Below are 27,002 nucleotides of genomic sequence, written 5' to 3' on the forward strand. Positions count from 1 at the left end.
AAGTGTTGCAGAGTATAGTGGCATAGAATGCAGTGGCATTGAATTCGGTGGTGTACAGTGCAGGGTCGTAGAATGCAGTGGTGTAGATTAGAGTGGTGCATAGTAGAGAGGAGTGGCATAGTGGTGTGAAGTTGAGTGGCATAGAGTGCAGTGGTGAAGAGTGGAGTAGTGCAGAATAGAGTGGTGTGAAGTTCAGTGTTGGAGTGCAGTAGAGTGGCATGGAGTACATTAATGAAGAGTATAGAGCAATGGTGTAGAGTGTAGTGACACAGAGTGAAGTTGTGTGCAATGATGCAGGGTGCAGGGGTTAAGAGTAGAGTGCAGTTGTGTGAAGTGCAGTGGTTAAGAGTAGAGTGGTGCAAAGTGGAGTGGAGTAGAGTGCAGTGATGTAGTGTAAATTGTTTCAGAGTAGAGTTAAGTGGCACAGAGTGGACTGGTGCAGGGTAGAGTGGCATAGTGTAATGGCTAAAGTGCAGTGGTGCAGAGTAGACTAGAATGGCGTATATTGGATTGGTGTAGAGTGCAGTGTTGAAGAGTGGAATAAAGTGCAGTGTTGCTGAGTGGCCTAGAGTACAGTGGTGCAGATTGGATTTGTGCAGAGTAGAATAGTGTGGGCTAGACTGGAGTGGTGTAGAGTGCAGTGGTGTAGAGTAGAGTGGTTAAGAGTGCATTGGCAAGGAGTAGAGTTTTACAGGGTAGAATAGAGGTGTAGCATGAAGTGGCATAAAGTGCAGTGGCTTAGATTTAAGTGGTGCAGAGTGGAGTGAAGTGGAGTTGCGCAGAGTAGAGTGCATTGGTGTAGAGTGGAGTAGAGTGCAGTAGCAGGAAAAATGCAGTGGTTCTGTGTAGAGTGGAGTATGCATGGTGTGGTCGCACACTGCCATTACAAACAACACATTTTCAGTTGAAATGACCAGTACATTTGCACAGACATACGCTTTTACTAATAAAACTATACAGTGCACATCCAAAAATGTGTAGAAATGGTATCACCTCAGTGTAATGATTTGTTTTGATCATATTAAAGTATTTGTTTCCCACACACTTCAGAAAGAACAAAAAATGTGCTTCATTTGTGTTCCTAATTCTAATTTATTCTGAAATACTTACACGGTTCATTTAAATGATGTAGAGGCGCTAGAAAAACTATTTCCTACATACCCTTGGTTAATATGAGGAATATGTTTTACTTTTAATATTGTTTTGCTATTTGTTTAGCAAGTTGTTTATCTCAAGTGGATTAGGAGTAGTTTTACACCCTAGTTATAGTGGAGATTGTTCTATCTCTCTATATCCCGTATTGATATTGCCTAGTATAGTGAAGCTATCTCAATGTGCATGATTTGCATAGCAACACAGTAAGGCAACACATGAGGGAATTTAGATTGGGTAGTATTTGACACAATGGGTATGGTTCCACCCTATTTATAAATTGGTGGTTTATTAATACAGGCTCCTACATGTGTTTTACCCCCTCGGGCTGATAGGCCTGGGGCTTTCTCACAGAAGTCAAATAGATGGGTAGTCCCTATGAAAATCAGTGTACTCCATACTGGAGCATGTCATGTTCAGTTGAAGCCAGTAGTGGCATTCTGCATCCATGTTTAGACCATGTTCTACTGTCTCAAACCGAATAATTGAGGCACTTTCTTCTTGGTGTATCTTAAGTTCGACATCTCCCCCACGCTGATTCAGTTTTACTTTAAGTAAGCCACAGAAGGAAAAGTGTATTTGATGCCGATGAAATATTAGGAAATGTTCAACAATTGATTGGTTTGTGTCTTCTTTATGGATGTTACGATAATGTTCCTGTATCCGTGTTTTGAGTGGTCTAGTTGTACTTTCAATATAGCGTAAGCTGCAGGGACAAGTAATAAGGTAAACTACTTGAATTTCTGTTTAATGTCAAGAAATGTTTTTGGGTTGACAATAGTTTTTTGGTGTCATTACCCCTAGAGCTCAAACGTTTGGTAATCTCCTTAGCTAGTTGCCTTTTAATACCTGCAGTACTTCCTTTTCCTAGGGGATGTGGTTTAAGAGCACTCACTGCACTTATCTCTTTACCTTTATTTTGCTTGTTTTTAAGACCCTCCACTACTTCCTTCCCTAGGGGGTGTGGTTTCAAAGCACTCGATGCATTTACCTCTGATCTAGAGTCGGAGATTGAGCGCTTTATTTCACCTTTTTGCACATGGAGAATGACTGCCCCTCACTTTACTCATGGTGATGGTCTCTTCGGCACATAGAATCTGAAATTAAGGATACTATCTTTTTTTCTGAGTTATGCTGATAGCCTTTACAAAGGCCCAGGCATTTCCGAGTTGATGCCATGAAGGCTTCTCAGCAAATAGGGCATTACAGAGAAGTGTAGAAGTAAAAATATTCTAAGTCCCAAGTGGTCAGCAAAACAAGAGGCAATCATGCAGCATCCTTAGTAGCATCGGAAAGGTCTCTTGTTTACCCTCCAAATCGAGGGGGTTTGTACAGTATTTTCACATATACAATTACAAAAACTGCAGAATCACTGAGGTGTAAGGAAATTTATTATTTCATTGGCAAATCAGAACACAGAAATATTAAACATCATATTGCCTTAACACCTAAGCACTGTCCCACTACATGAATAATTATGCAGTCCACTTTATGCTATTACCATTCCGAGATGGTGGAACAAAGAAGATACATGAACAACAGCAACCCATTAGTACTGAATAAGGTAAATACTTATTGACATTTTAAAAAGCTACTTGTTTAAAGCAAAAAAAGAAGAAGAACGAATAGGGTATGGGGTACAATGAGCTAACGAAAAGACTTTGAAATGCAGTTATAGTTTGAGACTGAGCCAGGGAAAGTTAATTGAAAACATCATGAACAATGAATGTGAGAAGTTGGCCTGGCATATTTTGTCCACTAATTATAGTGGGCACCTTTCACCAGTCCAAAAAACCCTTATTGATGATAGGTTAAAAGACAACCTTTATTGAAATCTATCCTAGTGGTAGCTATGGCGAGCAGCCTTCGGGCTAAGTCTTGAAGGAGTGTAAAGCAGCTTGGTTTACCAGATTATAACCTCTTGAATTACTAAATGAAAGGAGAACCACACAAGGCATATATAAAAGCTATGTATTTATTTCTAAACACTCTCTACTAACCTCATTATGAAGTTAGAGAGCATGGCACACAATAATACAGTTCTAAAACGACAGTAAATAGCACAATATACAATGGGCCCTAGGGGCGGTCCAAACCATATATTAAGAAAGTGGTATAAGAACCACGACTTGACTAGAAACAGTGCCTAGAGCACATACAATCGCTGGGACCCCAAGGAACCGCCCAAGGTACTGACACAGGAGACCCACAGGGGACGCGTGCAGTGTGAGAACACAGGCACGAGCCCCGTACTATTCTATGGGAAAGTCACGGTTGGAATTTTAGAAGTTAAGGACACTTAGGAGAGGACTTTTAGCAAACCCATTTAGACTTAGGGGGTTCTAAGGCCAGCACCCACAGGAGCACCAGAGTAATCTAGTTACCTCACCCAGGGAAGCCAGGTGCATAGGTGTCAAATGGTGTCGGGAATCGTCGTTGATTTCAATGGCAATCTGCTGCAAAGTGCTTCTGGCGGGAACAAGAGAAGTGTCAGGTGTGATCCAAGCCTGGATCGAAGATCAGAAGAACCTGAAATCAGAGGGGACAGAGTCTGGGTCACTTGCCAGTGACCAGGGGCAACATAGACGAATGCCCACCGATGTCGGGTGTTTCAGGTGCGAAGAGGTGAAGCTTGACTCTGCAGCCACGAGGACCAGGAGGTGTCGATGACGATCAGGAGCTGGATTTGAGCTGTCCCACAAAAAATGTCGAGTGCTGCGGTGTCGGTGCCTGGATTGGACCCAAGAAGCCTTGGCAACAGCAAGCCACGCAGGAAGAGAAAAGTTGCTTCGGTGTGGACCAGCAAGGTCTTGGGGACTCCCCAAGCGATGGAGAGTCAGGGCACGTTTGGAGCAACCAGGTAAGCCCAATTAGAAGTAAAGTTGCCTTCACAGAGACCCACCAGTCGATGGACTAGGGATCGCGGAGGGACCTCGAGAGAAAACACAAAGGGCCAGCTCATGGAACACTCGTGGAGTGTAAGCGGGCAATCTACAGTGCAAATGCTGCTCGGGGTCAGGGCTACAAGTAACCCAAAGCTCAGCTACAGGAGTCGCTGGAAAGCTGATGCTTCTGCAAATGGTCACGGTGTCCAGGGGTTCGGGTTGCACGGTCTTCCACGAGGGATACAGGCCTCAGAGTTGCTGAGTGCACAGATCGACCTCAGAGACCAAGGAAACCCACCTCCTGTGTTGCAAAATTCTTCGGAGTCCGGCGGGAGCTTCGGAGATGCAAACCGGGCAGATGCGTCTTTGGTGCCTGCCTTGTAGGGGAGTAAATCCTTTACTCCAAGGGAGATTCTTCAGTCATCTAGTCAATGTAGATCGTCGAAGTTCCAGGATTCAGTATCAGAGTTTCGGCCAGGTGTAATCTAAAGTCCTGTAGTCAGGGGTTCCTTCCTTATACCCAAGGAAGGGGTTGGACATACTCTGGGGACCCACCTATGGGAGGGTCAGTAAAGAGGGGTGGCTACACCCATTCCTTTGTCCAGTTTTCGCGCCAGAGCAGGGGCTGGTAGCCCCTGCAACTGGTTTGAACTGGACTATGCACAGGGACACCAAATGTCCCCCAAGTGCTGAACTTCAAAGCACTTTTGGAGTGCACCCACCCAGCCCCAATACAGTCAGTCAGTGATAACTTTATTTCGGTCGAAAGACCATAAAAGTACACATACGTACATCAACAATTACAACAACACAATAAGACAATAAATAAGCATATAAAGTTAAAAGTTTTAAAAAAGATAAAACTACAGGTTATCAATATGAAAGTAATTAGGTTAAAAAGTTTGTCTCCTGCGCCACATACTGTGTAGATATCGGGATACAGCAAAGACAATGTTGGGATGAGTATCTTAAATTAGCGACCTACAAGCCTGCTTAAAATTAAGAAATCCCAGGTTCCTGCAAATGGGAATCAGCCAACATTTCCTAATTGCATGGTAAGCAGGACAAAAAAGTAGCACATGTGCAACAGACTCTGATTTATGATTACAAGCAGGACAACTTTCCTGGTTTTGTGTCTGCCACTTGGATGAGAAGGACCTAACCGGTAGGGTACCATATCTTAACTGGATATACAATTTTCGAGCAAGTGGGGGTTCTATTTGATCCTTGAATTCCTCTAGTTTGGGATCTTGCTTAACCATGAGGAATTCTAAGGTCAACCTACCCATAGCTGAAGAGCTCGAGAGAGAAGAAAAGTTTTTCGTGGATATCAGAGAAAGAAGTTCTTTCCTTGGTATCCCGGAACAACTTGCTTCCGGGTTAGCCCACAATTCCGGGAGTCCTAATTGGATACAAGCTGCATTGATATGCAGAAGTCAAGGGATCTTTTTATATTTAAGAGCAGGCCAAATCTCTACAAATTCTGATCTATACGAGGTCAGTTCAGGTACTGACCACAGCCTCTTCCAGTACAAAATTGGTCTTGCACTGATGATCTCCTCTATTGGGACTAGCCCAAGATCAAACCTAAGGGGGATCAACGGTGTGCTGGAAGGAAGCCCTAGGAGAGATCTTAAAAAAGACTGCTCAGCCTTTAAGAGAGACACTGTCTGCTTATGTCCCCAGAGTTCAGCCCCATAGATTGCAGCTACTCTTGCCTGCCGACAATAAATTTCAAGGACAGGAGACACTGGTTTAAAAGTCGATTTTTTAAAAACTTTATTTAAACCCCCTGCCAATTGGTCAAGCTTGAGCGTTGACTTAGCAATCTGGGAGTTCCAGCTAAAATTCTCCGTTAAGGTGACGCCCAAATAAACGAAAGTTTTGACCCTTTCAAGGGGAATATCAAATAAGACTGGGTTTGGTCGCACCCGCTTAGGGGGGTTAAAAATCATATATTTTGTTTTCCCCAGATTTATTTCAAGTCCTCTTAACTCACAGAACTTCGCGAAACCATTCAGTGTATTTTGTATGCCAGATGATGTTCTGGACAATAACAAAGTATCGTCTGCAAACATCAGTGCGGGCACACGTCCTGATGCCAATTTAGGGGCATCATTATTTACTACACTATTCAGATGGTCAATAAGGCCATTAATATAAAGGCTGAACAGTGTGGGGGCCACGACACACCCTTGGCGAACACCTTTTTGAACTGGAAAATTGGTCGGTAAGCTCACCATGTTTACCACACCTTACTTGGGCAAAATTGTTATCGTGAAGCCTAGATAGAACGGCCAATAGGTAAGGCGGAAGACCCAAATCTGCCAGTACTTGCCACAATTTAGTTCGTGGAACTAGATCGAAGGCTACCCGCAGGTCTACAAACACCAGGTAGAGGCTGCCACCCTCAACCAAAGCTGTTTTCCAGTACAAGACCTGCAGGCGAAAAATCTGGTCTAGAGTGGAAGTACCAGCCCTAAAGCCTCCCTGCAATGTGGACAGAATCCCGTTCTCCTCGATCCATCCCAAGACCCTGTCCAGAAGAACCCTCCCCATTAATTTTTGTGAGGTATCTATGAGACTGATAGGCCTATAATTGGAGGGGGTTAATGGACAGCCCTTTTTAAAGACGGGTACTATTTCGGCCCGAGCCAAGTATAGGGTACTTCACCCTCCTGTAAAATACGATTAAATAAGACAGCCAAGTAGGGTGCCCATATCTTTGGTTGGGCCCTAAATAGGTCCCCGGGCAATTTATCCAAGCCAGGAGCCTTATTCGGGAGCATTTTTTCGATTGCTGTTTCCACCTCGACCAAAGTAAGGAGTTCAGATGGAGCATAGCATACTGGGGCTGGTGGAAGATCTGGGGTGTCAACAAACATACTATCAAGATCACGTGTGCCATAAAGATCACAGAAGTGATTTTCCCAGATTGAGGCAGCGATATTAGGGACAGGGGCATGAGAATGCCCACTAACTCCAGTTGCAACAATAGTCCAAAATGATTTAACGTCCTTACAACTAAGCGCGTGGCTCAACTCTTCCCACAGTGCAGCCTCCCCTTCCTTCTTAGCATCACTGATTGCTTTTTTGTACAAGGAACGATTTGCCCTAATTGCTTCTCTATCCTTGGTTTTTATTACCATCAGCAGGGCCTTTTTGGCTGTACGGCAGGCTTTGTTAAACCACCGAGCTGTTACAGCCCGAGACTGTGTGACCCTTTTTACTGGGTACAAAGTGTCCTTTAATGCAACAACCAGTTTGCTGTGAATATCAGTGGGGCTACCCAGAGGCCCAACTCTCCCCATCTCTTCAATAAATGGTATTATTATTCCATACAGTTCCGCCAACTTACTATTGGACGTTTGGAGTTCTGGCCACTTTACTCTCCTTCTGCAATTTGCGATTGTCAATGGATCAATCACAAAATTATCACCCGGGGCAGGATTTTTGAGTCCAAAGCTCCCTGATTTAAGGGTCAGAGCGTTGTGGTCACTATCAGACCTCTCTGTGACCACAAATTCATAAAGCCTATACCAATGTCTTGCTTCGATAAAAATGTAGTCAATTATTGAGGTATGATTTGCTCTGTTGAACGTTGCTTTCCCAGGTCTATCTGGCATCCCCCTGCCATTACATGCTCGCAATGATGCAGCTAAGGAGAGTGACTGCAGTTGCAAGACAAGGGGAGTCCATACCTTAACCAAAGGAGTCAGTGGGTCAGGAATATTCCATAATGAATCCACTGCATCGCTATCTCCTGTATTTGAGTCCAAAAGAGGCTCAAAGTGGCAGTTAAAGTCCCCGCCCAGGATTAGCACAGTAGAGGAGTCAAGTGACTGTAGGAGTTTGGACATTGCAGTAATAGCCTTCGATTCAAAGCCCCTTTTAATAGGTCTTGAGTAGACATTTATCAGAGCAATACTCGGGCCATTCACTACGTCCAATAATACAAATTGTACATCCCGAGAATCAGTTGGGATGTCCTTTGCCTTAACTCCCAGATGGGAGCCAACCCATATGGACAGCCCCCCCCCCCCCCGAGGGCCTTCCCCTACTACTCTTACATGCTAAAATATCAAATGTTGCAAAGCCCGGAGCCACACTCTCTTTAAGCATCCAGGTTTCTTGCAGCATGCAGATGTCAAAGGAGGTGATAAATGTACCCCACTCAGGATTGCGGATTTTATTTTTGAGGCCTGCCACATTCCATGAAATGATTTTAACACCTTCAGCGTTGGGGGCTTGCTTAGATGTTTGAAAATCCGATAAGCCAGCAGAATTACTCAAGATGGAGGACCCAGCATCCACCCCCTGATTGGATACACAAAAGGGAGGGACAATAGGTTCTAAATCCAAAATTCCCTTCAACGGACTTTGTCGATCCATTAGATCAAATTTACCATTTTGCAGTAGCCCGAGATTTATTAATGGGTCAGACTGGATTGCGACAGGGGGTAATTTAGTCATTTGCCTCATCTGTCAATCGCAACCATCAAGGTTCGAGAGGGCCTCGTATCGGTTTGAGACATCCAATGGCGTAAATGGGACCAAATGGTCCAACCTCCCAGTGCGATTCCCATGGCTCCGTGGCATTACAATGTCCCACCTTGGGATGCTATCAAGGGTCATTGATTTGGGATTAGTTTCAGACATTTTGTGCTCATTCTTACGAAATGCACGAGAGTTACTCAGGGAAAAGGGAGGAGCCCCAGGGTATCTTGCTCTACTCCCTTGGTTTCTGGGGTAAAAGAAAGTTAGCTCCAAGGGAATAATAGAAGTACCAAGAGTCCCTGCAGGCCAATTAAGAATATGCCTTACGGCCGCAGGGTCCCTAAAATTAATGACAATTAAATCCCCCTTAATATCCTTCTTCCTACTTCCCAACCAGTCTAGTCGGCGAACGTGAAGGATTTCACCATTGATGATATGGGGGAGTGGGCGATTTTGGCTCAGCCAATGTACAGTCTTATTTTTAAGCTGAAAGAACCCCTCCCTCTTACCATCTGGCAATTTAGGGACTCTCGCCAACACTACCACATAGGGAACTGCTTCAGGTGGTAGTTCAACCTGGGGCTCCCTACAATTTGTGCCCCTGGCAATACTGGAACTCATACACTCATCAATACCCATATTTCTTACATCTCGTTTGTCCCCAACCCTCTGAGTTTCATTTGGGACTAACAAGGCCAAATATCTTGCAGGTTTAGGGGTTATTTGGATCAACTCTTTAGGGCCAGTAATCGTCACACTAGCTCTAGCTGTACCTTCTGCCACGACAGGACATGAGGATGGTTTGGTTACAGCGGGAGGGCGGTCCAACATCACTTTATCTCTAGTCTGCCCCACTTTGTTACTAAAGGCCAATTCTATATTCCCCAGCCTTTCCTCGACCCTCTTTATCCTCTCAATAATTGGTAAAATAAAAGACCTTATAAGATGTTCAATATTTTCCAGAGGGTCATTTGATTGTATTTCCTTAGGAGGACTATATTGGGGGGTACATACTTCCACCAGGTTTGATACGGTGTTAGATACGACCTTAGAGGTTTGTACAAGCAACGTGGGGGCTTTGGAGATAGAGACAACTGGTTTAATAATCTTATCACTTTTCCCAAAGTCGGTGTGACTAATCCTAGGTCTGCATGCATCTCCACCCTTCTTTCTCCTTTTCTTAAGTGGTGGGCCGGGAACTTTAGACAGCAATGGATTTCTAGACTTCCTTTTAGTAGTCTCTTTATTTAACAAGGAAGGAATTGATAACACTTCTGTTCCCGGTGAAGAGTCATGCAGGCAGGAAATAGTTTTTAAGTGTGTAGAATCCAAAAAATTGGATGGGGAAGATGAAGGGGATAACTCCCGGAGAAGTGCAGGGACACCATCTAAAGAAATCAAATCATCACTAGAGGGGTTTACAACTGACGGGGTAACTTGTTGTGATAAATCAATGGGAGGCCTTTTCTTCAAACACTCAATTGACTGGCGGCGCTCGGCCCTACGCTCAGCTAGTGTATCCTCCCTCTCTAGATCCATGGTAACCTTATTAAAGTAATGGTCCAATGTGCCCTTGCCAAACCGCCAGGCTTCATAGAAGACAGATACTCTTGACTCTCAGCCATAGTGTGTTAGATAAACAAACGATCACTTACACTTCGCTACGAAGGAAAAGAAAAGTGACCCCAGGCAGAGAATGACACAAACTATAATAGTCCAGATAGGTCCCAATCAGAGTCACTGGCCCACAACAGGCCTTTCTCCAGCCCGTGGCAATCCACAGGGAGTGGGAGAGTATATCCTAACCGTCAAATACTAATAATATGGCCAATCTAGGTAAGTCCAATATCACAAATTAGGAGGGCAATACACATATGAATGGCAGGACAGGCAGGCGCTGGCAACATTTACGGATCTGTAGGTGTATAGCAGATGTCAGAGGGTATGCCCAGCCCGGCTTCAAACGGTCCTTGACGGGCAAGACCGGGCCCGCCCGCGCGCGTCCCGCGCTGCGGGGACCCGGCGATGCTGATAAAGGGCCCAGGCGCCGCCTGATGACAAACGGTGTGCGCCTGGGTCAAAGCTTGCTGGGAGATGAAGTTCTTTTTCCCCCGTGTGCCGTTTCCCTCACGGCGATATCAGTGTAGGCAGCGGCCGGATTAAGGGCTTCCCAGCTGTTGAGGTACGATGATTCCCACTGCAGCCGTTCCCCTCACGGTGAGTATAAAGTAATTCCTTGAGTCAGGCGCCTCCCCCCAATACACATCTGCCTGTCTGGGAGGTGGTGACACCTCCCTGTGACAGGAAACCTATTGTCCAGGCCTCCCCTGCCGGAGTTTCATCCAGCAGCAGGAGGGCAGACTTGTGTCTGTGGCTTGCAGCATCCATTTTGTGATGCAAGGGCTCTGTTAGCTGGTACCGGGTATACCGCTGCTGTCATGTGTCTCCCTCTAGAAGGGTGGGATCATACTCCCACACCAGTTACTGGTGTGGGGGTATGATTCCAAGGTGTTTGACACCAAACACAACATGTTTCCGTGCAGCCATCCCAAAGTTAGCATTTACTGTTTGGGTATAATGCACTTAAGAGTATATGGTTTGGCTGCATCACAAACAACCCCGGAATAAAGGTTCCGATGGCTGCAGAGGGGTTCTGATCATGCATGGGCACCCTCTCTCATAAAACCCAGCACCCTGCCTTCAGGATTAGTAAGGCCTGCCATAGGGGTGTCTAATAGGTTTATATGTGGAGTGATATGGAGAGATATAGTGAACCTATATTTCAGTAAGGGGTGCATTACCCAGGCTGCAGTAGCAGTCCTGTGGTGTCATTTTGGAAGGCTTCCCAGGGGTGGCATAATACATGCTGCACCCCCTGGTAGGCCTCTGGGGTACCTATGCCCTGGGTACATAGTATACCATATACTAGGGACTTATAAGGGTACCCCAGAATCCAATCTGGAGTGTACCAAAAGTACATGGAATCCATTGATATGAGAAAGCAGATAGGCTGGGGTCCTGTATAGCAGGATCCCAGCCAAACTAAGTCAAAAACCAGCAAAACACCAGGAAAAAAGTGGGGGCAACCATGCAGTCAGATTCCACCTTCCTACAATGAATGACAGTGGAAATAAACTGCCAGGACTCTGCTAGAGCGTGTGCTACATAAATATTAAACAGCGAGCTGTGCAGGGGCAGGACAAGAGTGACAAGTGTCAATATGAACAATGTGGCAGATAGGCCTAAATTGAGGCCTAGTTAACAAAGGTCAGAAAGACATACTTATGCACAATATAGGAAAATCAAATCATTTTAAAAGCAACAGTATTATATCAGGTTGTACTTGTGTAACCGAGTGTGAAATCAAATTGTGCATATTGTTAATTATGCACGAAAATCCTCCACAGCGCTCACCAAATACCTCACAGATGCAGTACAGAGCAAAGTAAAGCATAGTTCAACAGTACCATTGCAAGAGTCAGTGCTATAGTCGAATTCTAGCAGAGAGCTCAGTTAACTGTCACTGTACATTGAAGAACAGACTGCAGCGGTGCAGGCTGTGGTCAACTGTTGCAGTCAAACAGAAGAACAAGCGTTGTAGGTTTTACTTTAACAATGCAGATGGTGGATACGGCACAAGTTAAAAAAAAAGGTGAAAAGTTTCCTTCAAATACTAAAACATAACTGGATGATCTGTGCACGTTCCTCCGAACACCCCTAACTGCCTGGTGAAGACAGCTTGTGCCACCAGGGTGCAGCATTTCCCTTGGTTCGGTTGAAGCTGGTATATATTGGTGCTCAGACAGGCAGAGTGTTTCCTGCCTCTGGCAGGATATCACCTGAGGGCTCGTGCAGGTGTGCAGATGCACAAAACAGCTGGAGGGTGTGTGCTCCCAGCTGCTGCATTGGTGGTTCAGAGGTAAAATTCTCACATGCTATGCTGGAGGCCTGGGTTTAATTACCAGGGAATGCAGGCAGCATTTGTTTCACTTGCTCTAAAATAGCATATCATTTCCTAGTCCTAAAGGAGAAAACGTGAAGTAAAGTGTTGCAAAGTAGTTTTAAGAAGTCTTCAGCCGCGTCCACAAGTGTGCTTTGAATGCTGGTAATAAAGGGTGCTTTAAGTGTGTGAGACTGTGTACAGAACTCTTCTGCTGGTCTCAGTCGGGGCCATCTTGCAACTCGGGCATTCAGTATGTGACTGTTTGGCCCTCGCTGGGCAGAGTCCCTGAGCTTGTACCACCAGGAGGCAGTGTTTTCCTTTTTAGGTCGAACCTACTAGATAGTGCATCTGTTGCAAGATATACTGTGACTTACCAAGAACCTAGAGGGTTTTGGAGCCAGCGTATTGCTTACCATTGGTTGGCTTTCCTTGTCACTTTAATTTGCCTGTTTATAATTAGTGCCCCATCTTTCGTTCTTGTGTTTGCCCCTCCTTCATGGAGCATTCCCTCCTTATATCACTTTGTTTGGCTTGCGTCTCTGCCTCCATTGCTTGCTTTTCAAGTGCTGCATTTTTTTTGCGTTGAGCACTTTATGACAATGCACACGTGTTCGAGACGTCTCCCTCATATGCTTCTCTCTCTACATTGCTCTTAGTCTCCCATTCCGCTCTGTTGAGCTCGCCCATTCCTTTCTCTGTTGAACTCGCCCATTCCTCTCTCTGTTGAGCTCACCCATTCCTCTCTCTGTTGAGCTCACCCATTCCTCTCTCTGTTGAGCTCGCCCACTCCTCACTCTGTTGAGCTTGCCCACTCCTCACTTTGTTGAGCTCGCCCATTCCTCTCTGTTGAGCTCGCCCATTCCTCTCTCTGTTGAGCTTGCCCATTCCTCTCTCTGTTGAGCTTGCCCATTCCTCTCTGTTGAGCTCGCCCATTCCTCTCTCTTGAGCTTGCCCATTCCTCTCTCTGTTGAGCTTGCCCATTCCTCTCTCTGTTGAGCTCATCTATTCCTCTCTATTGAGCCTGACAATTCCTCTCACTGTTGAGCTTGCCCATTCCTCTCTGTTGCGTTCGCCCATTTCTCTCTGTTAAGCTCGCCCACTCCTCTCTCTGTTGTGCTCGCCCACTCCGCTCTCTGTTGAGCTTGCCCATTCCTCTCTGTTGAGCTCGCCCACGCCTCTCTCTGTTGAGCTCGCCCACGCCTCTCTCTGTTGAGCTCGCCCACTCCTCTCTCTGTTGAGCTCACCCATTCCTCTCTCTGTTGAGCTCGCCCATTCCTCTCTCTGTTGAGCTCGCCCATTCTTCTCGGTTGAGCTTGCCCACTCCTCTCTCTGTTGAGCTCGCCCATTCTTCTCTCTGTTGAGCTCGCCCACTCCTCTCTCTGTTGAGCTCGCCCACTCCTCTCTCTGTTGAGCTCGCCCACTCCTCTCTCTGTTGAGCTCGCCCATTCCTCTCTGTTGAGCTCGCCCATTCCTCTCTGTTGAGCTTGCCCACTCCTCTCTGTTGAGCTTGCCAATTCCTCTCTCTGTTGAGCTCGCACGCTCCTCTCTCTGTTGAGCTCGCCCACTCCTCTCTCTGTTGAGCTCGCCCACTCCTCTCTCTGTTGAGCTCGCCCACTCCTCTCTCTGTTGAGCTCGCCCATTCCTCTCTGTTGAGCTCGCCCATTCCTCTCTGTTGAGCTTGCCCACTCCTCTCTGTTGAGCTTGCCAATTCCTCTCTCTGTTGAGCTCGCACGCTCCTCTCTCTGTTGAGCTCGCCCGCTCCTCTCTGTTGAGCTCGCCCACTCCTCTCTCTGTTGAGCTCTCGCCCACTCCTCTCTCTGTTGAGCTCGCCCACTCCTCTCTGTTGAGTTCGCCCATTCCTCTCTCTGTTGAGCTCGCCTATTCCTCTGTTGAGCTCGCCCACTCCTCTCTCTGTTGAGCTCGCCCACTCCTCTCTGTTGAGCTCGCCCACTCCTCTCTGTTGAGCTCGCCCACTCCTCTCTCTGTTGAGCTCTCGCCCACTCCTCTCTCTGTTGAGCTCTCGCCCACTCCTCTCTCTGTTGAGCTCTCGCCCACTCCTCTCTGTTGAGTTCGCCCATTCCTCTCTCTGTTGAGCTCGCCCATTCCTCTCTCTGTTGAGCTCGCCCATTCCTCTCTCTGTTGAGCTCGCCCGCTCCTCTCTCTGTTGAGCTCGCCCACTCCTCTCTCTGTTGAGCTCGCCCGTTCCTCTCTCTGTTGAGCTCGCCCGTTCCTCTCACTGTTGAGCTCGCCCGTTCCTCTCACTGTTGAGCTCGCCCGTGTGCTCCTCTTCGTTGCCTCTCCTGCTCTACGGTGCCGAGTGTTGCTTCCTTGTTCCCTTGTGTAGATTCGGACCCGCATGCCTTCCAGCTGCTTCCGTTAATCCCCCCCCCCCCCCCCCACCCTCCAGCTCCCGGCTCACTTTAAAAAAATGCATTTGTGTGTTTTATTTGCTGTTAGTTGCCATTCCAACCAATTTGGATTGGTAACTAAAAATAAAGCACCTGTGCCATTTTGTAGGCTCACTCACATGTGTACAAAATGACGCAGGTTGCCATTTCAGAGGCTTTTTTTTTGTTTGTTTTACTTTAGCAATGCTACGCTGCATCCGAAATTCTGTGCCATGTCACTAAAGCATTGGCGAAGCCAGTAGGTCACAATAGTGAGTCATTTTGGCTTTGCCTATGCTTGCTTCTATTCAGGCTGGTTAATGTCGGAGCTTGGGTGGGGTGCTTGCTGACCTGGGTAGGCCATCGGCTGCGGACACTTCCAGCTTTGCTGCTGCATAAAAACAGCCGGAGGCGCGCGCGCTCCCAGATGCAGCATTGATGGGAAGAGGAAGAGGTAGCGTCGCTCACGCCTGCAAGTGGCGACAAGTGCTTGCTGTAGAGCGAAACCAGTGTCTCCTTCTCTCGCACTCTTTCTTTCTCGCGCTCGCGCGAGACCAGGAGGGCACGCGTTCCACCCGTAACAGTGAATGCGTGCCACAGGGGCAGCTTTTGACCAAGCTTCCACCGCGCTGCCGAACATACAGTGTTGGGGCTGCTATGGTGCAAGGCTCGCTAACTCAGAAAAGAAGACCCCAGCCAGACATGCCAACCCTCCCGATTCCGGCGGGAGACTACCGAGTTCAAGGCTAGTCTCCCGACTCCTGCAAGCAAAAACCCGATTCCACGGGGTTTTCAGCTGACAGGGCTTGGTATTGTGTAACGTGCTAATTCTTCCAGCAATAGTCAGAGGCGCTGTAGGGGCTCTAGAAGGTGTGACAAACCAACAAAGCCTCATTAACAAGCCAATGGTCTTTTAAAGACCTGTAAAGTACTCCGGAGTGAGTGCGTGGAACTCGAGCTGCCACACACGAGTGTGGGTGGGGGGGGGGGGGTATGCACTGCCAGCAACCTGCCAGGCCAGTGCACAACACTTGCATCACCCTCTCTCTGCCTGCCATTGTGCTCCATGCTTCTGAAAGGTAAGAACAAAACCTGCATTTGCGTTTCAAATGTCCGATCCTGCAGCAGCACACTTCCAAATCCCATAAATGACAGTAACCCGATTCAAGGTCCCTAGTCTCCCGATTTTTTTTTTTTAATCTCCCACTTTGCTCTTCTGAAATGTTGGCATGTATGCCCAGCGGGAGCAGTGCAAGCGTCATGTAGCACTGACACAGCCGTTAGTAATGTCAGTTGTCACAGTACGGTGAAGCATGGATGGTAAAAGAACAAGCTTTTGTCAAAAAATGACAAGTAGAATTTAGAGAGAAGCTGTGCACCTTACATGTGTAGCTAATCGGCACAACACATGTAGTTGCAGCAGTGCATTACAGACCCAGCATAGTTTGTGTACTAGCAGTGCAGAGTTTCCTTGGCATGGAAGCACTTGTACAGCAGAGCACATGCTCTGGAAGCGGCCAAGACCCATAGAAACCATCTGTACCACCAGGATGGGGGCGTTTTCCTTCTCTGGTGCTGGTGCTTGTGGATGCTCGGCTCGTTCTTAGTACACGCCATCAGCTGAGTTCTTCCAGCTGTGCTGACGCTGAAAAGCAGCTGGAGGGGGTGGGCTTCCAGCTGCAGCATTGGTGGTTCAGTGGTAGAATTCTCGCCTGCCACGCGGGAGGCCCGGGTTCGATTCCCGGCCAATGCAGGCTGTAGTTTTTTTTCTATATTAATTCTTAAATAACACCTCAACCCTTAGATCTCTGGAAAAAAAGATGAGACCGGTGTGGAGTGATGCAACGTAGTTTAAGGAGACTTAAACCACGCCCACCATGTCCATAGGATGGTGAGAATAAACGATATGTGTGACTGTGTAATGCTCGTTCTCACTGACGACATCTTGAGCACTCTGTGACTGTCGCGAGTCTCGCGGGATAGAGTCCCTCAGCTGGAGCTCTGGCTGTTGAGTGACTGAGTAACGAGGAGGCAGCGACAAACACATACCTCACAGCTGCATGACAGAGCATTGCCCGCGAAAGTTTCTTCATTTGCTGCGAACGTGTCAGTGTTGCAGTGTAGTTTCCTCTCGCTGCAGCAGCTGGGGTAGGCTTAAGGCCGTGCCACACAGGACAGATGGCACAGGCGTCTGTGACCCCCTGCCTCCCTCTGACACCAAGCATTTACATCTGAAGTGCAAGTTTTCACGAGAGACAAGAAGGCATACATAGCACGAAGAGCTGCAGTGTAGGTCGCAGAGACACCTCTCTGAAAAGGTGGTGAAAGGGCAGGTGCAGTCAGTTTCACATGCATGCAGCACATATATCCGTAATGTGAATTGCCATTCTACAGGTGAACCACAGGCGTCAGCAGTATACACTGTTGATCCAAATTGCGTGTAGAGTTTAGGGAATAGCTGTGCAATGTTCACCTCATATGTGGTGGTAACATACCGAACCGGGAGGAACAGTGTCGACCCAGTTTCTTTGGAATGTGCATTGTACAGCACCGGTGGTAGCAGTGCAGCGCTGCCCTCACATGCCACAGCAAATACAGTAGCAGTGCAGCATTTCCTTCACACGCCACCACACGGCTGGTCCAGCTTCACACGTTTCCCTGCAAGATATCAGATGAGAAGGACTGATCCTGCAGTCGCACAAATACTTGTTCTGGAACCCTTCTCCCAGCTGTAGCATTGGTGGTTCAGTGGTAGAATTCTCGCCTGCCACGCGGGAGGCCCGGGTTCGATTCCCGGCCAATGCAAAGCAACTTTTGAAAATTATTGTTAGATTAAGTTTACACACTCAAAGTTAGAGAAACGGCAGTAAGTTTTGTAGTTGTTTTACTAAGTCTCTTTTCTCGATTACTGTAACATGATTCGCCTTGCGTTATTTCTTCTTTCCGCATTTTCCTCTTCGGATCTTATTACAATGTTTTTTTTCCCTCTGACTGGTTGACTCCTTCAGTTGGCAGTCCCTTTCATGCCGCGCTGGCTTCTCAGTAGCAAATTTAGGTGAGTTGGCTACGAAATGCAGCACCTACCACCAACCTCACCTCAGCTCCAACATGAGCAGTAACTGCTTTCGTTTACACGCAGCTGATCAGTTAACGGGGCAGTAAACTTGTCACAGTTGAGTTATTGGTTAGAACAACGGCCTCGTTCACACTTAAGGCGCCCTGGCCAGCTGCTGCTCAAGTTTCACTTGTTATAACAAAATCATTGGCAATGCCAGCAGGTCTGGGTTTAACGTGCTACCTCGGTCTCCACTCTCACAGGGCACACCTCTCACTCTGCACTCGCAAAGGCACACCGCATACCCTGCCCTCCACCATTCACTTACGCATACCCCTCACAGTACACGCTGAAACCATGTACTCTACAAAGGTACACTCCCAACCCTCCACTCACAAGGCACTTTGCCCCCAGTGCTGGAAGGCAGGGGGGTCACGACAAATCTGGGATCCCTGTCCGGCAGCTATTTCTGAGTCTGGGGTCTGGTCGACCCAATTAAACATGGCCAATTTGTTCTGGTGTCATTTTGCAACAGCAGGACACATTTCAGCAGCGCCCGCACATTGTCTGCATTCTTTTCAGAGCAGCAAATTGAAGGCAGCAGGGGGCTTATTTACACTTCCAGCTAGGCCTGAAACACAGGCCTGATTTAAAGGCCCTGCAGCCCACCTTTTGTTTAAGTTCAATACTGTATAGGAGCCATCTGGAGCCTAACTAGGGGGCATATTAACAAGCCAGGCGATAAAATTATCGCCGCTTTAGCGGCAGAAAACTGCCGCTAAAACGGCGATAATGGGCTTGATAATATGCTCTATGGAATTGCAATTGAAGCCCATGTTAGATGTCCTTCACATTTAACATGGGCTTCAATAGGAATTCCATAGAGCATATTATCAAGCCCATTATCGCCGTTTTAGCGCCAGTTTTCTGCTGCTAAAGCGGCGATAATTTTATCGCCTGGCTTGTTCATATGCCCCTAAAGACTTAAGCGCCAAAGTATTGAAAGGAATCAAAGGCGCACAGCAGGTTTATCACTTCACAAGTATTTAAGAAGACACATCATGTGTTGTCCGATTCATTTCATTTCTTATGTGCTAAGTAGCCATTTACCGGGTGTTCAGGTGATGGCTGCAGATATCGGCGCTATGCGGATGCCAGCGGTGCAAGTAGTGCGCCCTCCTAAGAGGGCAGCCCCTTAGTGCTGCACCCGCGGGTCATTCTTTGGGACCTCGTAGGTGCCCCCCTTCCGGCTGGGGCCTGATATTCAAACCGGCCCAACCCAGGCGCTGGCCTCTGTGTTTCCCCGCCGTACAAGCTGTCACCCACCCTATCCCATACTCCGCGTGCAGGTGGCAGCATTTTGCTTCTTGTGCTGAACTTGTTAATTGTTTGTTTGCTTTGCAGGCGGAGCTACAGGGCAATCCGGAGCTTGTTTGGAACATAAGGGTATCATCTGAGGGCGGTGCCCCGTTAGTCCTTCGGGCAGTTGCAAGCCTGAGCAACCTGGGGGCCTGTACCACTCCACCCCTAAAAAGGTGTGAGTAATAATCCAGGACTGGCGGTCACGGATTTAAAAATGGTAACGCCAAATGAGTTAGCCCACGGCGCTGTTTGGCTCATCGGGTGGGTGGGCAGCTTAGGTTACTCACCGCTGGCTGCCCTTGGATCGACCGTAAATTAACTCACCATGTTGGCATATTTCACTTTTGAAATAAACTTGCAGTAAACTGTTTTTCCACCAGATCATGTGTTGCCTAATTTATTTCATTTCTTGTGTGCTAAGTAGCTAATGATCAGGTGTGCGAGGAGAGTTGCTGATATCAACGCAATGTTACATAAGACAGTCGGGGTTCTAATTTATGAAGCGTAGGAATCACATATCATCCATACTTGTAGACATTGTATGGTAGCATTGAATGGTTGGGAGAAACACAAAGCCAGGATATAAAACCTAATAGAGTGCTTGCATTTGTCTGTATTAATAAGCCTTTATTGCTTTCTAAAAGAACCCTTCTTTGAAATCTTAGAATAACAATAGATTGAGAAATAAACAATAAGGATCTAAACCCATGACTTACAGTTTGTATTCAGCTCCTTGATGCCGGTAAGAAGATCACTGTTCTATACTAGAAGGCTCGCAACATGTGAACTGGAAGTAACTCGGTTATCTCAGTGTCAAAAGCAATAGCCCACCTACCTATCTAAAAAAAAAATAATCTGTGATTTGCATCTTATGCAATGTGCTTTGTTGCAGGCACATTCACTCTCTCTGCTACTTTATGAATCAAAACTGTGATGGGATAAAATACTAAACTCTCTCAGAACAATGTTCAGCACTATAGCTATCTTACCATTATTCTAATGCCCTCAAAATTGTTGCTCCCACAGTGATGTCTGCAGCAGGTGACTTAACCCTTTAAGATTAAAAAAAAAGCAGTCTCTTTGTGACCAATTAAGTAATCTAGAACCGATTTACTGTTACATATGTCCTTGTTGCTAATTTCTTTGCAGCAGATTCAAAAATAAATAAATATATAAGTTGACTGTCAGACTGCTTTTCAAGCTCCTCCCCTCGTGACTCCAACCCCTTTCCTCTGCCACACCTCAACTCCTAATTTATGGGTTTCCGAAAGTAAGATGTTTCCAATTCCATCACTGCACACCGCTCGCCTGCACTCACAGAGGCACATAGCTCATCTCACCCTGCTCTCCTTCAGGCATACTGCTAACACTGCAATCCCACAGGCATGTCACTCACCTTGCACTCACACAGCTTCCCGTACACTCACATAGCACTCGCACAGCTTATCCACTGGTGCTGGCACTGATCACCCTAAACTCATGTTGAAAGCCGCTGTTTACCTTGCTCTCACACAGGTATACTGCTTACCCTGCATACACATTGGCTCAGCTCCCCAGTCACTCAAACAGGCACAGCTCATTCAGCACTCACACAAACACCACTCTCCATTCACATAGTAACTGCTCACCCTGTGTCCTTAAAGAAACGCACCACTAACGGCACTCACAAAGGTATCACTCACCTGCACTCAGACAGACACGGCTCCCTGCACTTTCACAGACACAGGTCTCACTTCACTTATGGGGATCCAGGCGAGGCAGCTTATTTATGGGAGAGACAGCACATGAGGGAGAGCAAGAAAACATTTGTGCTTCTATGGAGTGCAGAAAGTAAATGAAACAAGCCTTGGCAAAGCCAGTAGGTCTTGCCTTTTGTGACCTATTTACTTTACCAGTGGTTTTTAGTCACACTGCACAGACAGCATGGGCAATGCTCTGCAGCATAGCTAAAGTAAAAAAAAATACGTTAGACACGACCGCCTGGGCCATTTTATTGGCTCGCGCATCGTGCATACGAGCACCTACAAAATTATGCAGGCACTTTAAAAAAAGTTAATTTACCAATCCAAGTAGGATTGGAACTAAAGGACCTTCCACCAATGTGTGCGTGTGTGCGTTTGTACTTTAGTTTACTAAGAAGATTGGCGCCAGCAGAAAGCAACAGGCGAGCAGGGCGATAACCGAGAAATTGGCCCTGTGCAACATTGGTAGGTGTTAAAGAAGATATTCTCAAGGTGTGGGGAAAACACAGAATTGGGAAGAAAGGTTATCCAGTAACAAGCAAGCAAATGAGAGTAACTAGAAAGACAACCAGCAGGAAACAGTTGGCTGCCCCAAACTGTATGTATTGGTATTGTTCACAGTAGGTACTTAACAACAGATATAAAAGCTGTCTCTAAGGCGAGACATAAAAAATGAGGGCCTGATCAATAGACTGCAGGAATAATACATTAAGAGATTTTTTAGGAAGAGGAGGGTATGGAGAAAGATGATCCAAGATTTTGATTGTTTAATGTTGTCATAAGACGTTCATAGACACGGAGCAATAGGATCTTGACAGAGGTATCAGAAGAATATCACACCTCCGATGATTCTTTTAAATAGTACTTTACAATGATCTTCAGAAGCTTGCCAAGTTAAAGGCGACTAAGTAGGGTCCATTGACGGAAAAATGTAAACCTTTATTTGTAAAATTTAAATTGGCTAAAGGCCTACTAAACAAATCCAGCATTGGACTATGTAGAATAAGGTCTTAAGAAGTTGAAATTTCTTAGATCATTTTGCTTGCTACAGGAAATAAAGAGGGCTTGTGCACGTGTTACTAATAGAATAGGGTACATTTTGTGATTAAATAAATTGGGATACTTTTTGTTTAATGTAGCAGGATGTTGGCATAAGGTAAGGTTAAGAGGGAACAAAAGTTTTAAGAAATCTGAAGAGGCAAATTATGTAATATTTAGGTTTAATTAGTTCTCAAGTTGTTAAGACATGCAACACCCATATTATAGTAAAGGAGCACAGGATGGATTAGGCTAATGCTAGGTTCATGGACCTCAGAGATTCACTGGAGAACTATGAACCCCGTTTTAGTGTACTAGAACCCAAGGGCCAATTTTTTTTAGGTCGAGCCCAAGGGCAGCGCGCATGCTCTGCGAGGCATGCAGTATTGGGGTATGCAGTGGAAGCCCCTCCCACTCTCCGCCTATATTTGTAATTCGCTTGTATTATTGTCCTCCATAAATGCTGGCTTCTGATTTGTAAGTAGGCTTGTTAATCCCTCCTTGGTACCGCCTTGTCTGGAATTGTTACCTCCCATAACGACTGGACCTTTTACTTGGCTTGTTACACGGTCTGCGTTATTTGGGTGAGCACTATTTTGTTTATTGACTAATGCGGACAAACAATGGTGGTTGCTTTTTTTGTATTTGCAGCGCGCCAACCGCTTTCGAATAGAGCGCTATGCCACTCTAACTTTAAAAGAAGCTGCCCCCTACCTCCATGGCTCAATGGCAAAGCTTATTTTTTAAAATTATTTTTAAGAGGAACGTGGCGTTCGCTTCAAGGACATCGCACGTTCTTTCACCTTTTATTTTTTTTAAAAATTTGCATGATGAGTTCGGCGCCCGCTTTAGGGACACCATGCCCCGTTTCATTTTTTTAAAAATTTAACTATAATGTTAAGCGCGGCGCTCACCTCAGGGACAATCTGCTCTGTTTCTTTAAAAAAAAAAAACTTTATGGGTGAGCGCGGCGCCCACTTCAGGGACACCACGCTAATTTGTTTTTTTACTTTATTGGTGAGCGCAGCACGTGCTTCACGGACACCACACTCTACAATACAATAGGTCTTGCTTTTGCTAAAGTTTGACCTATTGGTATTGTAAATGACAATGCCTTTTAATATTATAAAAAGCCTTGCCATTTACAATGCCAATAGCTCAAAATCTTGCTATCGCGAGACCTATTGCATTGCAAATTCTTGTTTTTATTTGAAACTAAGGGGAGTCCCTTTTGTGGCCTTCCCAACTTAGCCAGGAGGTCAGGGGATATTAACGCTTTTGGCTCCTTTACCTTTATTTTTCAAGACAGCAGAATAAACCCCACATTATGATATGGCAACCACAACAGATTTTCCTAAGCTGCAGCCAGCCAATCGCATCCTTTTGAGACTAAGCAGTTGGGTTTGGTTTTGCAGACAAGAAATTATAATGATGAACAAAACTCCCACGTTCAATCAGATTAGATTATATTTTTAAATTTAGTTTACACATAGTCCTCTATGGACTATCGGTCTAGAAGTCTCTTAATTTTGTAGCACTTTCAGGTCCACCCAAAAACATTTTGTAGCAAAAAATATATATATATCTATTACCTACTGGCGGTCGCCAGTAGGTAGTTCTAGTTAGGACCAAGTTTCCATAGGAAGAGCATTTTATGTTTTGCTTATAACTTTGGCGTCGTTTGATGAATCTTCATGAAATTTTCCAAACTAATTCTTTGTTCATATCAGCTCATATGTGGAAAGTTTGGGAGTGATTCGTCAAGGGGGGGCCGAGAAAAAATGGGGGTCCCAAACCATGTTTTCTCCATGCAATTTCCATAGGAAACTTTAGACAAGGCTACAGGTCGAACGGGTCAACGGAATTACCCCAAATTTGGCAGGGAGAAGGGTCTTGGTCTAGAAAGCACGCTTTTGTTTATTTGGTGTAAATCCATTCAGTAGTTTTGGAGAAATATCGAAATTTACAGATATCGATATTTGGGAATTCTGCAATCTGATTGGCTGAGGCGTTACCAGCACAAGCTTGCTGCTTATTGGCTGCGAGCGGTGCCAGCGGCTGCAACTAGGAAGTGTTGGCAGCCATTTTGTGATTCTGTTGAAGCGAGTAAGGGGAAAAAAGGGCGAAAAAAGTAGGAAAGAGGAGGGTAGGAGCACTGTAACCTCTGTGGGGTGTTCAGGGTGTGCTATACAAGGGTGCGAAGCAAACTACTCCTCCCTACCGGTCTGAAAGTGCTGGGCTACGGAAATTAAGTGAGGTATTGCCTAGAGTCTGATGCTGCTAAGGTGAGCTGCTGCGGGACTCCGGGATTAATAGGTGAGCTATTGCCCAGAGTCACATGGTGCTATCCTGAGCTGTCGCTAGAGCCGGTGATCAAAGCCAGAGCTCTGTGCTTCAAAGTCAGATGGTCTGGCCGCTGCGCCACAGCTGTGTGGAGAATACATTTTGGCGAGGGTCCGGAAGTTACCGTTACCTGGCCCTAAAATAGCGGGCCTATGTTGTCAGTTATAGGGTGGCTCTAAAAAGAGCCCTAGGGGCATATTTACAAGGGTTTATCTCCGCTTTTTTGGCTTTTAAAGCCAAAAAAGCGGAGCTAAAACTATCGCCCTATTAACAAGAGGGGGCTAACATGCATTAGCGCACATTAGCACCCTTTTACCTGACGCCTCCCTTTGCATCTCTAATGAGATGCAAAGTGGGCGTCACTGGGCAGTACAACCTTGTAAATATCGCTGATGTGCACATCGCGATATTTACAAGGCTGCCAACGCATTTTAGCAGACGTTAGTTTTGGGCGAAAACTGCTGTTTTCGCCAAAAACTAACGTCTGCTAAAATGCAGACTTAGGCATGCCTAATATGGGGGTGGATTGTACTGAAATGACCACAGGGTCATATCAGCAAGGTTATCACCGTTTTGCAGGGAACATCGCTGGAAAACCAGCGATGTTCCCTGCAAAACGGCTATTTCTCCGCTATCGCTGGTAATTATATCGTCCTGGGGAGACGCGTTGTAAATAACACGCTAACCGGGCGATGTACACCAGCGATAGACGGCGATAAATAGAAAAGCGCTAAGCGCGCTTTGCGTTTATTTATCGCCGTCCTTGTAAATATGCCCCCTTGTGTTTATTAGTTGGAGCTACATATAAGTGCGGATGCGCAGCTTCAGGTTATTCAGAAAAACTCGATTTCCCTGCTCTGTGAAGTGTACTCCATCACTTCTGGAGATATCAGCCATATCAAAACGTATGTTGTTGGTGTAGATCGACCCCATTCTATGGTCTCTGAGGTATGTAGACACAGCTTTGTTGACATTCTTTCTAGATTTTGATGTTGCAGGGCCCGTGCCTATCATGCTAACACAATGACCACACGGACACACTTGCTCAGATGCGGCTTCGGGGGGCGTTGGCGGTCCTGGGGTTGTTGCGATGAGTGTTATGGCCCTCATGGGCATCCGTGTATCATGCTCATTGACTCTATGGCACCTGTGGGTGTTCTGGTGTGGCTCTTGGCTGTGTTCCCTTTCATGCTGCAGGTAGTCGTCCTGCTTAACACCAGCAGAAAGCAGGTGTAAAATCTCTGGTGCTAACGCGGCTTATCGCCGGAATTTGTTTCGCATCGCAGTGTTTGCCTTTTGTTTTGAAAGTTGTGATGTGGTTTTTTCGTGTACAGAAAAATAAATGAACTGGGCAGTGTATCCCATCAAGATCCAGCACCTGACCCACTATTCCCAATCAATATAAATACAATGAGATTTCTTCATTGATGTTGTGTGTACACTGTAAATGCACCCACTACCACAGTGCAATTCAATACAGGATTTTAGTATTTAGAATAAATCGCAAAGGTGCACCTTGTGTGTTTTTGAACGGGAACGACCACTCTGCATCTCATTATCAGCACGTTAATGCAACTACAGTTGAGATAAATCTAACACACTATTCATAAGCTGGTGCAAACTGCAGACATCACCAGTATTCCCGCGATAACTGCCTCAAAATTTAACACCATGGTGGACACCACCGAATAACAGTAATAAGAATGAGAAAGACAAACACAGCACTTAAGTAACAACCAAAAAGTTTATTGAATTCTTTTTTTTTTCAAACTTTTTTTTTCAGAAACGTATATATAAAGGATAAACTAAATTTAACAAAATGAACACAAAACAACAAGGCTGAAGACTCCTGTCGGGACCATGAATGTCGACGACACAGCCTGGAAAATAAAGCACAAAATAAGGACGTGTGTAATGCACATATCAAAGGAGTGAGACACAGAGAAGGAAATAAAAGCCAGGGAGAAAAAGAGAGGGAAGGAAAGAAAGGGAGTGAGAAAAGGAGAAGGGAGATAGAGAAAGAGAAGGAAAGGAAGGAAGAGAGTGAGAGGGAGAGTTAAGAGAGGGAAATGAGAGAGAGAGAGAGATACTGCCGCCCCTGGGCATCCATGACCAAATAATTACCTGCTGCCACCAGAGTTTCTACTAGTGGGCACTCCACGTGCCCATCAAAGCTGCGCGGCTCGGCAGATCTCACAGATGGCGCAGAGTCCTGAGTAATCAATGGCGGATACCACATCAGCTTTTGGGGCCGCTAAACCTGTGCAACACAAGTCAGCGCCACGTGGTGGTAGGCCGCTGACGGCCATAAAACTTAGGGTGCGACTAACCCTGTGCAACTCAAGTCCGCGCCACGTGGTGGTAGGCCCCTGATGTCCACATCAGCTTCGGGTGGCACTAACCCTCTGCAAGTCAAGTGCGCGCCAAGTGGTAGTAGGCCCCTGGGGGCCACACAGCCCAGGGTGCGACTAACCCTCTGCCCAACTTTTCATGGACTCTTTATAATTGAGACCCGTGGAGCGTCCACTATACAGTCACCACCGGCAATAAAGGATGTGATGTCGTCAATGCATTATATTTCCGTGGTCACATGGCCTG

The 27,002-nt window shown here is 46.3% G+C and overlaps 1 protein-coding gene and 2 non-coding genes across 6 annotated transcripts in view; all 3 read left to right on the top strand.

Moving 5' to 3' along the window:
- VAC14 (VAC14 component of PIKFYVE complex) overlaps positions 1-27,002 on the top strand; it is a 1,500,963-nt gene that overhangs the window by 183,274 nt on the left and 1,290,687 nt on the right. The window lies entirely within an intron of this gene.
- On the top strand, positions 16,547-16,617 carry TRNAG-GCC (transfer RNA glycine (anticodon GCC)). The gene has a single exon. It is a non-coding gene; the product is annotated as a tRNA-Gly (tRNA).
- Positions 17,599-17,669, top strand: TRNAG-GCC (transfer RNA glycine (anticodon GCC)). The gene has a single exon. It is a non-coding gene; the product is annotated as a tRNA-Gly (tRNA).

The sequence above is a fragment of the Triturus cristatus genome, chromosome 12 (genome assembly GCF_964204655.1).
Source record: "Triturus cristatus chromosome 12, aTriCri1.1, whole genome shotgun sequence".
Classification (NCBI taxonomy): domain Eukaryota; kingdom Metazoa; phylum Chordata; class Amphibia; order Caudata; family Salamandridae; genus Triturus; species Triturus cristatus.